The sequence below is a fragment of the Cavia porcellus genome, unplaced genomic scaffold (genome assembly GCF_034190915.1).
Source record: "Cavia porcellus strain 051 isolate PalLab524CR breed Dunkin Hartley unplaced genomic scaffold, mCavPor4.1 scaffold_11, whole genome shotgun sequence".
Taxonomy (NCBI): domain Eukaryota; kingdom Metazoa; phylum Chordata; class Mammalia; order Rodentia; family Caviidae; genus Cavia; species Cavia porcellus.
The window spans coordinates 19,350,123-19,367,570 of NW_026947494.1; positions in this window are offsets into that span (position 1 = coordinate 19,350,123).

Consider the following 17,448-nt stretch of genomic DNA (forward strand, 5'->3'; position numbering starts at 1 on the left):
ATACCAGTAATTTAGCCTAAGACACTTAGATAGAATGGTGTTATAGAAGTTTAGTAGGGATCAGAAATAAAACAAACAAATAAAAAAAACCCTAATGTGTTCCTAAAAGAGATTTTCACTGCCACATCTGTAGTATAAGTTTAGTTTATTTGAGTGGAGCGGGGCTGGCGAGTGAACCGAGTCTCGTACATTCCGTCTAGCTGGAAATTCTAGCCCTGAGCTGCAGCCTGATCCTCAGCAATTTTTCTTTAAGCACATTAATGGGTTAGAAAACCCATAGTGTTTTCTGTTGTAAGCTTCAAATTGAATTTCAAATAACAAATGATATCTCAATTATTTAAAAAATAGGTAACAAAATAATATATGCAATGAAATGAATTGGTCACTCCTGTAATCATATTTTACAATATATGTAATTATATAAAAGACATACTAATTGTCATTAGTATGATATGATATAATGGAAGCACTTACTCATTGGAAACATCGTGATGTTTCCAATAGATGTGACAGAATGTGTTCTACACTCTAAACAAATGTTATCAGGAAATATTACAACTTTAAATTCATTTGCAGAGTCCAAAGGCGAAATTCTGATCATAAAGACAGGATAGATACATGCAGTTCTCAGGAAGGGAATGGAGAGAAACTATTTAAAGTATAAGAGATTTTACTTTGAATAATGAAACTATTTTGGAATACAATGATTAGTAGTTGAAAATTTTGCAATCTACAAAGTGCAGTTGAATTATTTTCTTTAGATCATTCCAATTAATTATATATTAATTCCTCCTAAATAAAATATTTTTCAAAATTCAAAATTCCCATCAAATTCCCATGGCAATCACAGAAGGGACCCTTCCTTCTCAGTACTGATTTATGCTGGGCTCTCTACTCTGGTGCACTCTGATGAGGTCCATTTTTTTTTCCCAGATATTGTATTAGAATCATATATTTGCCTTTCTCACTTAAGAATCCTTAAACTTGTCAACAGTTTCACCATTAAAAAGATTGTTCAATACAGGGAGAATGAATGAATGAATGAATGAATGAATGCTGTTTTACAATTTTAATTTTATTGTTTTAATATGTCGCATTTATTTCTTTACAAATATACAAAAACATCTAAATATACACAGATTTCTCACAGTAAAGTAAATATAATAGGAAAACAAAATAGATTTGTATTAGGTTTTCTGTTTATGTCTAATTCAGTGCAAAATTTAACATTTCCTTCTAGCACTATACCCAAGTAGCCAACATTTTTTCTTTTCTTTTTAATACAGGATTTAATTGTGTAGTCTGGGGTGGCTCAAATTCATTGTGATCCTCCTGCCTTGGGAACGACTGGTGTGCACTACTATGCCCAGTTACAAGTAGCCTAAATTCTTATGTTTCTATAATCACACATTCACAATGCTATGATTTGAGATATTATCAGTAATACCTAACTGTGGGTTGGTAAATTAGAAAGAAATGTATGTGTGTACATGGACATATACCAATATCTGTGTGCACATACCACCATCCTGCGATAAAGGAAACACCCTGTACTGTGACCAGGTGCTAACAAACAAGTAGTACTAGTTTGTGCTGTGACAAATGTAGCACCTTTCAGCGGAAATTAGCATGGCTGAGGGGATATTCTGCCAAGAATTTACCTACCTGGGCTTCTCGCTCTGCTTATCAGGCTCTGGAATGCATTACATTAGTTGGGACTCATTGAGTCTAGAAGATGATTCTAAACTATTAATGAAGTGTACAGAGGGTCTCTCTAATTCATTTCCTTATGAACACAATAAAATCATTTATACACATTACAAACCCACACGACGGAATGGAATTTTTACAATAAAAGCCACATAAGCATAAAAATAAACCACAAAATATGCAAGAAATTAATGCAAAAGATGTCGGCTCGTTCACAGTTATGCTATTAAGCAGCTCGTGAAAGCCGCCTCTGAATATCCTAAAGAGAAATCTTCCTTGGGATTTGATGTAGACTTTTTCTTTTTGGTGTGACTCACACTGTTTTTTTCCGATACCAATCTGCTCAGAGATATTTTTCTTTTATAGATCATTTTCTATATTTTAATCTGTTTGTAAATGTATTCACAAGCCATACTTAAGACAATGTTTATCAATTTGTTTCAGAAGTCATATGCGCCTGGTGAGAATCCCTATTGCTCTATTTATCTTCACACTAGAATATTACCCATTCTTATAGCTGTTTCTCTAAGGCCCTGCAGCATTTTCACACAATCTGCTCCTTTTATGTGTTTCTTTTCTTTTTTTGTATAGTTTTCATGTTTTCAGCTTGCTGTGTTAATAGTCTTGTTCTCCCTCTGCTTTTTTTGCTAGTGAAAATATATTCCCAAATTAGCATGTGAGCAGGCAATAAAAAAAATCCCCCGCTAAATAGAAACGTTGATGTCATGATACCGCTTCTGTATGTAACCACTTCCTTTCTATTCTCAGCTTGTCTTCACCTGTTACTCACTATTAAACCAGCCCTTTTTATAGGCTACATGTCCAGTTATCTCACACCTGATGTTTGGTAGGGAACAAGGTAGTGAATTTGTTTTTATTCTTTATTTAAGGGTTATCTGAAGTAGGTAACAGTTAAAGTATGCTCCATTTATCACTTTTTTCCTCATAGTGTAGATGAAAACTGGAGAAAAATAGTCTTCAGTTTTTATATTATTATTATTCCCTCAAGTATACATAGCAAAATGTGACATTTATTTTGTTCGCAAATACATTTACACAACACAGTTTATAGACAATAGAAAATAGAGTTTAACACTGTTACACACTATGTAAAGGAAAGCGACTATTACCTGGTCTTAGATTAGTTTTTTGCTTTGCTCATTCTACATACAATTTTGGCTTGTGATCCTTAGTCATGATAACATATTTCACATCAATTTTTCAGTAGTTTCATCATGAATTAAAGTATGTACTCTACAACATAAATAAGTGGTTATTGATGTTCTATAATGAGATTATTTACCACATTCCTCAAAGGCTAAACTGAACTTATTTAGTGTAAATGTTTTGAAAGTTAAGAGGACCCTGTAGCATATCAATGGTTTAAGTTATTTGAAATCCTCTTCACAGTTTGTATCTCCACCGAGGATCTGAAATAGCTTGTGGTTATGTTCCTGAGTTGTACCTCTGGTATTTCTAAAGACCATTAATAATTGTACAAAGTCATTTTGCTTCAGTGAGTTAGCAGACATCAGGTGGAAACTAGGAAAGAAACAAACTAGACACGCTGTGGTAGAGACTTGAGCCTGGAATGTGTCCATGCTTATTTAGAAAGTTTATTTGTCTTGTTTAACATTTTGGTTCTGAGGATCAAATACAAGACTTCACTCATCTTAAACACTGATCTATATAAGCAACCCTTCATTTCTTAATGAGATGTGACACAAAATAGTGGACTAGGGAAAGTATCCTTACTGGTAATTAAAGAATGACAGGACATAATTTTCAAATGACTAATAGCTTAAGATAGTGAGCTTGCTGGTTGCTCTTCAAAGAGAGACACCAGGATGTCTCTTGGCTACTACTAGAAGAACACGGCTAGGGTTTATATTTAGATGTCTTCCAAGATCATCAAGAATTATTAGGCCAGGCTTGTGCAGGTTGTTGCATTATGTTTTGGAAGGCGAGCTGATTTGCTGATAGGAGGTTGACCTGGTTAGAAGGGGTGGTTTACCAGGGCCATGGCTGGACGGCTTTATCACTCTCCCTAGTTTTGATTTCAATCTCTACTTTGGGTTCAGGTTCTCCTCTAACATGTTCTTCTGTCTTGCTGCCATCACTTGAAGCTAGCTGACCATACAAGGCCTGATACATCTATACACTGTACACCAAAATAAATCTTTCTTGATTTAAGTTGCTGGTGTCAGTCAGTTTTTCACCAAAGACAAGAGTGATTAAGACATACATAACATTTAAGGTATATTTTGGGTTAAAATTCCATAGCCACCAAATGAAATGAAAGTTACACAGCAGTGAACATGCACTGTCCTTCAAGGAACAGAAAGCAGGTCTCTGGGGGCAGAGGAAGTGGGTAACAACAAAAACATCCACAGGCCGTGCGTGTCTGGCTGAGGTTTGCAAAGCAGAGCCCAGCCTCAAAAGACTGTGCTCCCACTTTGAAATCAGCAATGCTTTGAGCTTTTTTCAGACTAAAAATATCTTTATTCTTTGAAATTTCTGTCTTGCTGAATGGGAATGTTTGTTTGGTGCCTCTCCTATTCTTTGAAAAGGAGGTAACTTGTTTACTAGTTTCACAAGTAACAAATAGGAATAAAGCTGTCCCCTGGATAGATCAAACCCAGGGGTGCAGCCGTGTCTGATTTAGATGATGAGATTCAGACATTTTTTGAGTTAAAAAATTCAAAAATCTTTTAATTTAGAAAGTTGAAATGGATATAGACTTGAGACGAGCTGAGCATGGGGAATATGTATTTTACATGTCGATTTGACAAGAACTTTGAGGAACCAGATGGCATGTTAGTGAGGCTTGAGTAGTATTTCCTCAGAGTCAACTCAATCAAAATCTCAGAATGTGACTTTATTCTGAATAGATTCTTCCTTAATTTATTAGTTAGAAGGAGGTTTTAATGGCATCACAACCAGTCTGAAATACAAAGGGGTACCTCTAGAGAAGAAATGAAGATTGTTATGGCTTCTATCTAGGTATTTCCCCAAAGCCTTGTGAGTTCATAGATTGGCCTTTTGGGAGGGAGCTGGGTCATGGGTACATGATACTGGGATTAAGGGTGTCTGGTGATAAATTAGTTCACTGTTTGTAATTGGCATAGTTGTGTGAGGTTTTGAATAGATTTTCTGAAAGTGGAAGACCCACCCTGGGTGTTGGTGGCACACTCAAAAGGCTTACAGCCTGCATGGAATAAAAGGGACAGAATGAAGTTGGGCTTGCTCCTTGTTGCTTATCCCCTCCTGCCACTCCTGCCATGGACTGTTTCTCCTCTGTGATGCCCCTCTGCCATGCCACTCTGCCTAGGAACAAGCCGAGTATGGATGGAAACCTCTACAGACTGTGATCTAAATCAAGCTTTCCTCCTTGCCAGGGAATGTCTTGGTTAGTTTTCTCTCATTGCTAGGACAAAATACCCGACACCAAAATGAAAGAAAGAAAGTTTTATTTAGGTTACAGTTTGTGGAGGTTTCAGTCCATAATCAGCTGGACCCAAGGCAAGGTGGCTTGACATCAGGGTAACACTTCAAGGCAGCGATCAGCAAAAGCAGCCAGAGTAGCCTCCTCTCTTATATTAGAACAGGCCATCCCCTTTCTAGGGCAGCTGTAGCACCCCCAAAATCTCCTAGCACTCCTCTTGCAGGAGACCAGGATATTTACAAAGCAAGAATCCTGGCTCTCTGCTGAGTCTCTTAGTTAAACTTCTAACCTTCTTAAATTGATACAATGTATCAACCATAATACAGGATTGTCTGATATTTTGTCTCAGTGAAAAGGAACTAAAGAGAACACAGAGAAGACACGTGACATATACACACATACACACGGACACAAAGTTTTCTTACCACAATCCAAGGAGCGTCAGGAGCTTACAGAACTTGGAAAAGACAAGGAAGAATTCCTCCTTATGCTTTTGGGAGGGATTGTACACCTGATAGCATTTTGATTTATGACCTCTGGCTTCTAGAAATGTGAAAGAATGGGTTTCTTTTGTTTTGAGTCGCTCATTTTGTGATGCTTTACTACAGTTGCACTGTCATGATAGAATAGAATAAATACACAAACACTGAAAGTGGATGATGATAAATACTCTGTTTCATAATGTGAACAGTAATATCAATAGCAACAACATTCTACTAAAATAATACCAGTCATAAGTGATTTACACGTAGCACCCCATTTCGTATTTTGCCCTAAACTTATTTCCAGTGTTTGCTATTATTGTTATATTTACAGATAACACAAAATCATTTCAAAGATAAAATTCCCTAAGTTCTAAAATTCGTGAGCTATAATAGTTACTTGAGAGCAATTTGAATACTGAAGTCCTAAACTCTAGTACCTCATAATGTGATTTTAGTTGGAACTGTAGGTGAAATTATTTAAAACATGGTATTGAAGGTTACCCCTCACCATCATGACGGATATTCATATAAAAAGAAAAGCATTTAGATGTGATGGACACAAATAAAGGGATTATGAGTAAACACACAGGAAAAAGATATTAATCTGTCAAATGAGTGAAAAAGTGTGAAACTAATCCTTCCCTTGGAGCCTTCAAAAGATCCTAGTCCTCCTAATATAATGATTTTCTTGGTTTTATAGCCTCCAGAGTTGTTAAATACTGTAATTCTTTTGTATGAAGTACTAAGTTTATGGCATTTTGTTTCAGTTTTCCTATAAAACCAATACACCATTTATCATAGTTTATTTTTAAAAAGTATTTATCTTATATTAAAGACTGAAAAACCATCGTTCTGTATTATGCTTTTCCTAACCATGATCTATACTCTGGTCAGTGAGTTTTCTTGCGCTGTGGTAAAATGATGATGCTGGGAATATTACATTTCCTAATTTGAAAAATACAATTTTTTCATTTAAATATGTCAATATCATTGTTTTTTCATTTTTAAAGCGAAACCTTCTGTTTTATATTATATCTCTTTCTTCTGTATTTAGTTGTATATGCTTGCAAAATATTCAGCTTAACAGGTTTATGCATATAAATATCTTGATTTTTGAATCTCTGTTATACTCCATTCAATTTCTGTTGTATGTGATTTTAACTTTCTTTCTTCAGTCCAACTCTTGGTACTGTTTTCATTAAAGCTTTGTAACTCCTTTCATCAATGGTATCTACAAGTTTATCAGTGTTCAATTAAATTATGGAAGACTATACATACTTCAGAAATGTTTTTAGTTTACAATAACCATCATAACTGCACAATTAACAGAGACTAATCACTAAACAATAAAAGAATCCTTATTTTTCTCTCTTATCCATTCAAATAAGTTCCTTTGGGCCAAATTCTTTTTCATGTAAAAAAACATCAATTTAGCTATATTTTAATTCCTAATTAATAAAATCTTTCTGGGTATTTTAGAAAGTGTTTATTATAATTATACACATGACTAAATACATACACACATATTGCTGATATTTAACAGATGTGATTCTAGATGCTTGGAAATACCAGGAGGAGCAGACGTAAATCTCTGCTGTTCAGAAGTTTATGGAATGGACTGTGGATGTACTTCCAAATGAAGACTAAACTTGACTACTAACGTAGAATTCCTGGAGGAATAAATGGCCCATAACCATCCTATGTGTTTTCTCTATGAGAGCCCTTTGATGTGAAAAAGATGGTATAGATATTGTTCCTGATTTTAATTATCACAATCAATGACCTCACTTTGGCTATGGTATATTTTTAGTTTAGCCACAATCCAAGTCCACATTTGCTATGAATGACGCTATTACCTCATGTGTGCTTTATGCAGGTCGATCTCAAGTCTGTGCAACCTTAGAATATCCTTCTTCTGCACCTGAATCGATGTTTGGAGTCAAGTGAAAAGGTCAATACCAACACTTAACTGTAAAGTCACCAGGCATTCTAAGGTAGACACAAATAGCTTATTGAATGAGTTTAACTGCTTTGATCTAATAATTGCAGAGGACATCACTGAGGTCACTCTTGCACATTTGGTTTATCTTGCTCTTTGAAATCCATTTGATATAAGCTTTGTTTGTTCCCTAAGACAAAGGAAATAGATTTATCCCATGTCTCTGCTAGATTATTCAGTTCCTAATTCAATGGTGGATTGAAGGAAAATGTTCATAGAAGCTAGCATGAAGTAAAAACAGGTGAATCTACATTTTCATTACTGAAAACAATCGATTTCATTAAATTCATTCACATGTCTTTGGGTTGAACCATAGGGTCTCTAACTCCTCTGTTCTAAACCCTTTACTTTTTTTCCACTCAACATAGAGTATGTCATGGTCAAAGCACAAGGAGATTGTGTTAATTTCATTTTTAATCCAATACTTTGTGAATATGCATCAATGTTCTTCATCAGCAGTCAAAACAATGAAAGACCTTTATTGCTCCCCATTCAGGACCTGCAGATAAGAACGGTTAATATTAAATGTTAAGGAGTCTTCTCAAATCCCATATCATACTCATATATTGACCCACAGGATTATTATATCTTTTTCAGATCCAAGTCTCTGAAAATATACAATTACCCTCATCAAAACTGTCAAGAACATTCAAGGGTCTGAGATTTTGCCCTAGTTGTCATCTATGTATCTAGCTTCCCATAATTGTATGGATGCTGACATAGGACATAAGATTTCAGGATGATATCTGAAGCTTGACATTAATCTCATCACATAAAAAAGCCCAAATGCCATAGGGACCTCACACAAAATCCCAGGTGGATTCTGTGCGGGCAGCAAGATTGAAAGTAGCTGTGAAATCTTGAGTTTAAGAATCCAAACTTTCACAGTAGTACTCACCTTTGTCCCAGATGAGAGCTTTATTTTTGTCACACTGGGCATTAAACCATTTCCCCTGGAGGAAGACATTCTTTCAGGTTTCCAAGTCTGTTTCCTAGGCAAATATTCTTGAAAATCTGTCTAAGAAAAGTTTGTCATTGTCTCTGTATGTATGAAGTGCAGAAACATGTGAAGTCCATGGAAAAATATCTGACAACAGATCTGATGGCAAATACTTGGTTACTGCATTGTCTGAAACTTCACTGAAGGGGTAACTATCTGAATTAGAGCTTTTACTTCTCACACTCTGAAGCCCAATTCTGTTGCTGAGTTCTTCATGTACCAGCAACTCTTAGCTCCTCTTTTCTGTATCACAATGCCGTTTATGTAATAGAACAGCGTGATGTTCTGAGAGATGTGCAACCAGTCCAGATATCTTTGGATTATGTTATGACAGATGGTAGAGATATTACATAGCTCTAAGAAAAAGCTGTAGATGAATATTTCTGTCCATCTCATGTGAATGTGAGTTATCTCTGATCTACTTTTATGGTGGGAAACACATTAATGCCTGCACACTTTGCATGTGGACACTTCTGAATCAGCTTAGCAAACATCCTACACTAAATGCAACCACTGTCATCAGATCAACTGCTTGTTATGCCTGCAGTGACCTAGAGGCTTTCACCATAATGAACTCAGTATCTGTGACACCCAAACTTACATCCTGAAAGAAAATGCAGTTAGAACTACTGTTAGTGCTTGTTGCAGAATGCCTGACATTTACCTTAAGGTGGTCCTAATATTTATCTTTTAATTGAAATATAGAATTATTTTGAATTTGCTTTGCTTGATCCAGTTGCAAGAAAGTTATAGAAGTTTGTATTTAGTTTTAACCATAAGAGCACATGTCTAAAATGGAAAGGGCTGGATGGAAGCTGCTTTCCTAACTGCCAACAATACTATATTCAGAGACAGAAAAAATGACTTCTGTTTTACGGTCCTCACCTCTTGTACTGTTTGTGGTTTGGATTTTAGATAGGATTTCATTTATTTATTTATTTATTTATTTATTTATTTATTTATTTTTTGGTGGAGAGGCTGGCTCATAAAATCTCTTCTCTGAAAAAAAAGTGTGAATCTTTGAATCTCTGGATAACAAAGCCAACTTGGAAACTGTGTACAGTATAAAATGGTTGGAGTAAATGGTTTATAGACCTTTTTAAGGAAATCTGAGATAACAATGACAGCAAGTATTTGGTAAAATAGTACAGGAATCATGTTAGAAATAATTCTTAAAGCAAAGACTTTTTCTGAATTAAAAAATTGGTTCAGTCTGGGAAGGAAGCCAGAGGATATAACTCTTTACGAGAACAACCATCTTCTGCCCATTGCTCAGCTGTTTATTTTTACTTTTTACATTATATGTGAAATGGTGCCCTTGTTGACTGCATATAACATTCTTCAGAAAATCATGTTTTTTAAACTACCGTCTCACATCTCGAGGAACCAGGAGTCAGTTACTCCTTCAGGGTCACACAGTCTTCATTCATTAGCAACTCCTGCCTTCTTCTGTTCATGCATTGCCATCTAGAACATAGCAATTTGGGGTTTATAATTCTCACATATATAAATGAACCCAAGTACTTGATTCTGTGATTGTTTCTATAAAAATCTTCCTTGTTCGACAGAGGAGAACTACACATTTTTTATGAAGCAAATGCTTCTCTCAAAGTATTCTAAATGACTTAACAGGGGATAGCCAATGGGGGATTCTCTGCTAGGCGGTCTTCTGTTTTTAAACACTATTCTATTTCAATCTGTGTCACTACACACACTTGTTTATTTTTTATTTATTTTATTTTTTTTAGAATCTTTCAAGGCAAACTCTAGCAGTTAAGCTGGGCTAAACATGGACTCTTTTTTTTAATTCGGGTTTCTAAATGACATTTTAGGCGATAGTTACCTCTGAATTCTAGGGTCATTTTCACAGTGACATTTTAATAACCTTGTGCTTGTGTTGCTTCTTTACTCACTTTTAAACTCCAGATTTACGAATAATCTTCTGATTTTTACCAATATCTGGAAGCTCATTTTTGCAACTCCATAAATGTTCATCCCAGTTCCAAACTCATCAGTGTCAGGACATCAACAAGCATTTGCTTTGACCTCTAACCCTAATTATTAGTGTGGCAGACAAAACAAGATGTGAGGGCAGCTTCGAGGGGAGACCATCTCTATATTGTGAGTGAGAGGACTCCAAAGCATCTTTCTGAGGAATAGAATTGCTACATTCGTAATGCAGAAAGGTGAGTTAACCCTTCAAGCTCTTATACTGTCTGTGCCTGTAGAACAAACACATGCAAGAAACTCTTAAAAATATCTCTATCCCACATTTCAGGATATGGGGCTTTCCTAACTTGAATCTTGACTTGTATCATTGATCTGTATGGACTTTGCATTGCAATATCACTGAAACTTTCTACATCTACCAATAAATGTTTAGATCACTTAGCTAAAAATACAACCATGCCCACTCTGCCATCATAAGAGATGTAGAATGTTATAAACTACCAAAGTGGTCTTCAGTTTCTGAGTTACCTTTCTTCTCATTTTATCTCATTCATGCTTTGATATAACCTGGCAGCCATCTCTGCTCTTTTGGTGGGCATCTTTACTTTCTCTGTATATTCCAAATGTCGGGAGTTTATTCTTTTCCATGAGCAAATTTCAGTCAATCATCACTAGTGAAATATTTACCACTGGGGATACTGCAATATGCCATAGATTACCTGTACCATCCGTACCACTAGGATAGTAGTGTCCTCAATTAATGGTGGGGAGAACCAACCATTTTCTCATTGTCATATTATTGGACCATTCCAGGACTATCTCAAGACTCTTACAGGTGATTTCAAGTTTTCTAAGAACCACAAGGTATCATTAGATTTACAGAATGTATACTGAGGAGGAGGACTGGGAAGGAAATATGAGGTAGAACTGTAAGACCAGGACACAGGTCAGATCCCAGAGAATGGGAGAACAGTTTTGACTGCAATATGTTTCAAAGGAGTATTTCGATATTTCAGTGATGGATCTGTCAAGTAATACCATCTACAAGGGAAGTCCTAAGTCATGTGGGGACAGGATCCTTGGAGTCCTTGCTGTGCTCAGCCTTCAGCTGAAAAGAGCCTGCAGAGGACATGGCCTGGGTGTGGGTTGTGGATGGGCACACATGCATTTCCTGGTGTCTCATGCCTTAGACATGGCAGGATAGGACTAATGTGGAACAAACGAGGTAGGATGACATGGTTTTATGCTTCATGTGAATTGGGCAGGTGTCTCATTCACTTTCGCATTGCTGGTACAAACATCCCAACACTGACAACTTAACACGAGGAGTTTAATTTAGCTCAAGCTTTTAGTCCATGCTCAGTTAACTCCATGGCAAAACTACTGCATGGTGAGAGGGTTTTAAGGTGGAAAGCGCCTTCTATGGTGGCAGGCAGGAAATAGTAAAAGAAGGATCCGGAAAGGGAGCTCTGCCTTCCCAGGTCCCAGCTTCCATCACCCACCTCTTCTAACAACACAATCCCAGCTTCTAACCACACAGTCAGCTATGATCTTGCAACACACAAGCTCCACCTCCGCACACATGAAGTGTCAGGGGAGTTTTCTAGATCTAAACCATAGCGTAACCATGGAGAAGGCTGGACCCAGCATGTGCAAATGAGTCCTCTAAGCTAGGATAGGACAAATTGAGCATTTCTCTTAAGATTCAATACTTGCTTCATAGCTTCCCTATAAAACAAATATTATATTACACCAAATAGTTAAAAGCATTCAATGCAATTGAATAACTTTATCTTCTCATACGCTAGTGATGTGATCCATAGCTATTGTGGTATGTCTTAATCAAATTAAGAATATTCCTCAGTGGATTTAAACTGAGATAAATTGTGCCATTTCATCCAGCTTTTACCAAAAAAAAAAAAAAAAAAAAAAAAAAAAAAAAAAAAAGCTCGAATGTTTAAAATAGCCACAAATCCATTTGGAGGTTACATGTTTGATTTTAAAAATAACCCCCTAAGGCTTACTTTGAAATATTTCTAATCCTTCCAATTTACTCGTGAATGAAAAGTGACCTACATCATATTTTTTTCTTCTAATAGATGTAGGAATAGAACAGCATGTTCAGTCTGAAAATAAGCAGCATGCCTTGCCTGAATATATTTATAGCTGGTATATTATATTTTGCTCTCCATGCTTAAAAGATTAAAGGCTCCATGTATTTGAAGGAGAAAAAGGAGCACTACCCTGGGAAGTAAAACCATTAAGAGCAATGGACTTTCACACCACGAGTCCACACAAAAGACTTACATATTGAGCCCGATCAAATGTGTCTTTAACTTTGGCCTAGGAGGCAGAGTGGCAACAGACAAACAACACAAACTGTTCAGAACATAGCCAGAGACCAAGGTCAAGAGATCAAGTATGCAATCGTGGAGCTGACTTGGCCCAGACAATTTCACACTGCAGATAGAATGAAGTCTAAGAGACAAAGCAAACAAACAAACAGAAAAGATAAGGAAAAACAAACAAACAGAAAAGATAAGGAAAGCAACAATTTTTACTTTCTGATATATACCAGATGTTATAAGACTTTAAAATTCCAAACATATTTTCTCACACTCATAATCACACATTCATACTTAAAAGATATGTGTCTGCATCTCTCTCGTTGTGATGACCCCCTCTTCTTTAAAAATGTCTTATTTTGCATGTCATCCATCTACGCTGCTTAGTGCCTGCTCATGCTGAAGGAGTAAGTCTTTCCGTTCTCACGGATTTTAGTCTCTGGTTCGCAGGTTGTCTCCAGCAGGAATCCCATATCAGCACTGGTTAACTGTGTTCTACAAAAACAAGCTGCATACATCGGGATGTCTCAATTCATTAAATCTTCCTCCTTCAATGTTCATTTCTATGTTGCCTTAGCCACTGTCTCCTACGTAATTGATCCAAACTTCCCAAACTGAGTTTTCCACAACCATGTCTTTCAAACAGTATATTCTCAGTCTAATGATGCTTGCTAACCTTTGTTGTCCTCTTTAACTGTCTTTATAAAATTAGATTCTAATTTACCAGAATCTATAATCATTTTCTCCTATCATCTAACATATTGTAATATCCTCCTTTTCCTCCTCGGTTAAAATTTACTATCACTTTCTAAATGAACCTTAAACTCTTTTGCTCTTTTCTCTCTTTTTGACAGTTGGCTTAAAAAAGGGTATACATAAACTATGCTCAAATCCAGCTGCTTACTTCATCTATTCCTTCGTTGCTGCAGATATGGAGGAAAATAATCCTTGTAGTATTTTCCATTTCATTATGGCTCTGTTCATCACATCACCTCTAATGTTGCTACAACCCTTAACCCTGATGACGAACTTCATTGTACTGAGACAGCTACTGATTAGTAAAGGCTATTTTTAGGCACATCTAGGTGGATAGTGAGAAGTGTGATTTTGGGATCATAACTGAGTCTCTATCTCTTTTCCCCTCCAGTGCTCTTTTTGAACTGCAATCCCTAGAGCTACAATAACGTCCTGGCTTTCTTTCACAAAGCCTTCTGCTGTAATGCTTCTGCTTTGGAGCTAGTGACCATGAACAGAACACTCTGAAATGAAGGGCCGGTCTCTTTTCTTCTAAATTATGGGCTTGTTAAATTTTTTCAAGCAATGGGAAAGATGACCAATACATTGCCTAAGTTTTTCTATTTTCCAGAAAACTGTGATTTTCCCCAGCTCAGATACGATACATTCAGTCAGTTGCATGGTCAAATTTTACATATCACTGTGAGTATTCAAGAAACATTCAAAGGACAGCTTTGGGACATCCTTACCACTCTGAGCCTTCGGAAAACTTAGGCATCATGTGTTCTTTGCATCTTTCTGCTATGATAATGAACTCTTTTTTCTCCCTGTCAACTTTTTTCTATATTGGCTCATTTCTCAGTTCCTAGGGGATCCAGGAATAAACTTATATCTCCCTTTTAGAAAAAGAAAAACATGATCTTTTATCTTCATTTCTAGAACTCAATTCTTTCCTTGTAGGAAATTCAAGTGAATTTTCTTTGTATCCCTGCAATTATCTTCATTTTTCCTTACATGTTCTTTGATCAGTCTGTTGACCTTTCTACATTAATCAATAAATCCAGAATTCATTTTGCATCACATCTAGAAGTCCTTTGGGCCAAGTGACCCATCTCTCTTACTCTCTCTCTTCTTAGAAATACCTGTTTTGGATTCTGAGTTTCCATAGAATCACTTCCCTTATTGACCTTCAGGCTCCATTGCTCTTTCCTCTTTCCTCCAACAGATGTGCCCTCACTTTCTGTAGGAATCTTTTTTCTCTATGTTTAACCTGCTCATCCTCTGCAGTCTCATGATGTTAAATATTCTCCCTTAGTAGAAGTAACAAAATGTACTTCTCCTTCCTAATATTTCACCAATCACTTCAGGAGGACAAATGAATTATTGTTTATATTATCTTCCATCTCTTTTTATAGTTCACAAATTATCAATTAGCTTTGTGGAACAAAGGCATATATATTCTCTTGGTCCTCTGTTACTTTGAACTTTATATTCATAAGAAAATTCTAATTATTCATATCCTCTTTTCTATCCATATGATGAATTTCTTTGACAAGCTCTTCTCCAAATAAGAGTCTCCTAGTCTCTTATTTTATTGTTTATCCAGGACAGAGTCATTTGTTGACAAAGAATCAGATTAATCCATTTACAAAATGAGTGCAGTACTTACCATTCTTCTGTTGCAAAACATGTGGGACCAACACCTGTCCCAGATCACACACGTGTATTAGTTCTGTTTTCTCATGTGCTATAATTTTTTTTCCTACTATTTACTTTCTCTATTCTGCTTACCCTGGCTTTATTTTTCTTATAAACAACTGTGCTTTCTCCCAATCAGTGTTAGGATGAGTTTCTTTTGCCATGAATATCCCATTAACTGATAGCTAAATTAATTCCTTTTTGATCAAAATAGTGACTGGTTCAGTATAGTTTTATATATATTTGTTTATAAAGTGAATTACTTTGGGTAATTTTACATATCTCCAAGTATTAGTGAAAACTACAACCAGATATTTCAAATACAAATAACTAGAAATCTAATGCAATGTACTAGATTAAAAAAAGAATTTAGCATCATAAGGGTTTTTAAAAAATGATTTTTGACTTGAAAAATGTAATATGGGGGATAAAATGAGATGAACAGAATATCAAATTAGGGAGCAAATAAACCTCAAAACTAATCTAAATTTAGCTGAAATTTTAAATTTGTCTTTGCTTTGAAATTAAGGAATGAAAATTCTATTGAAACTTATCATTTAACTTGTTCAAAGAAGTAATAATCCTCATTTTACTCTCAAATTTCACTATAACAAGTTAAATATTACTGTACATTTTATAATGTTTCCTTAGAGTTGATAGATTATAGAATATTAGAGAATATGTGAGCTGAATATTGTTACTCTTGCGATGTTTATATATAAGTAATTTAAAAAGTGTTATTATTAAGAAAAGTATATAATCAAGTAGTTAATAATAAGAAAGAAGAGATGGGGATTTAGCTCAATGGCAAAGAATCTGCCTGGCAAAAACGAAGTCCTGTGTTTGATTCCTGGTACTAAAAAATAAATAAATAATAAGAAGACAGAATATATTTCATTTATGATTACTGATGAGAAAATTAAATTTCAGTGTTTATCTTGATCCATGATTATCATTATAATTATAGTAAAAATGTTCAATAGAACTTTTCAAGAAGAATGAATGGAAATTTTCTATAATAAATGGATAATTCTGTGCTGTTTGAGATAATAAACACAGATTATGTGTGGCTCTTGATTGGTGAAAAGCAATTTCAATTTTATTCAATAAACTAGTATAAATAAAAATACAAATAATCAGACATGCCTAGTAGTTAGCATAACAAACAACACATCAGCATGGTGTCTGCTTTGGAGAAAATGATTGATGTCAAATGCAAGAGTCTTGTTTTGGAGCATTTGCTAAAGATAAAGGACATTATCTAAACATACATTAAGATTCAGTGAAGTAATTGAAGGATGTGAGGATGTACTTTTAGGAGGGGCACTATTCTTCAAGTCTAAATTTATTTTGACTCTTAAATTCTCTCTAGTGATCTTATCTCAAAAAATAAAAATTCACCAAACTATAAATCACAGCAGCAAAAAGCATCAACAATTGTATCAAAGAAAGAAAATAGAGGACAGAACATTTCAAATCAAATTTACTACTTATATTTTTATTGGTTATGTATGTTTAAAATTAATTAACAAATTTAACTTTTTAACATTTCAAGTTTTACAGTCTCTTGAGATTTGAGGGGGTAAACGCAAAGTTGGGTTCACATAACATTGCTTGAAGTTGAATATTCTGTCGTATTTCCCTGCATAATTTGTCTTCTTGTTATTTGAGATTGCCTCAAGGTTCTTGGCTAGAAGTAACTGAAAATGTGTTTTATCTGTGCCCATTTACTTATATAAATAATGAAGACTACATAATTCTGGTTGCTATTTAAAAATTCATTTAATCATACCAAACAACAGATTTAACTGTTATTTACTAAAAAATATTCAAAAGAATCTAAAATTAATCCACATAAAGGCTGAGGTTTTAGATTTTCCAGGTGCAATGAACTGAGTGTGCTTTTCCAAAATTACTGAAATATAATCCCAAGTAGAAATGAATTTTAACTTGAGGCTTTAGGAAGATGACCACACTTAAGAATTTTGACTATTTTTCTCATCTTTGTTTTTACTAATTTTATTTTATTAGTGTGATATGTTTGTAGTGCATAATGCTTGCATTCCTCTTCTATTTTGCAA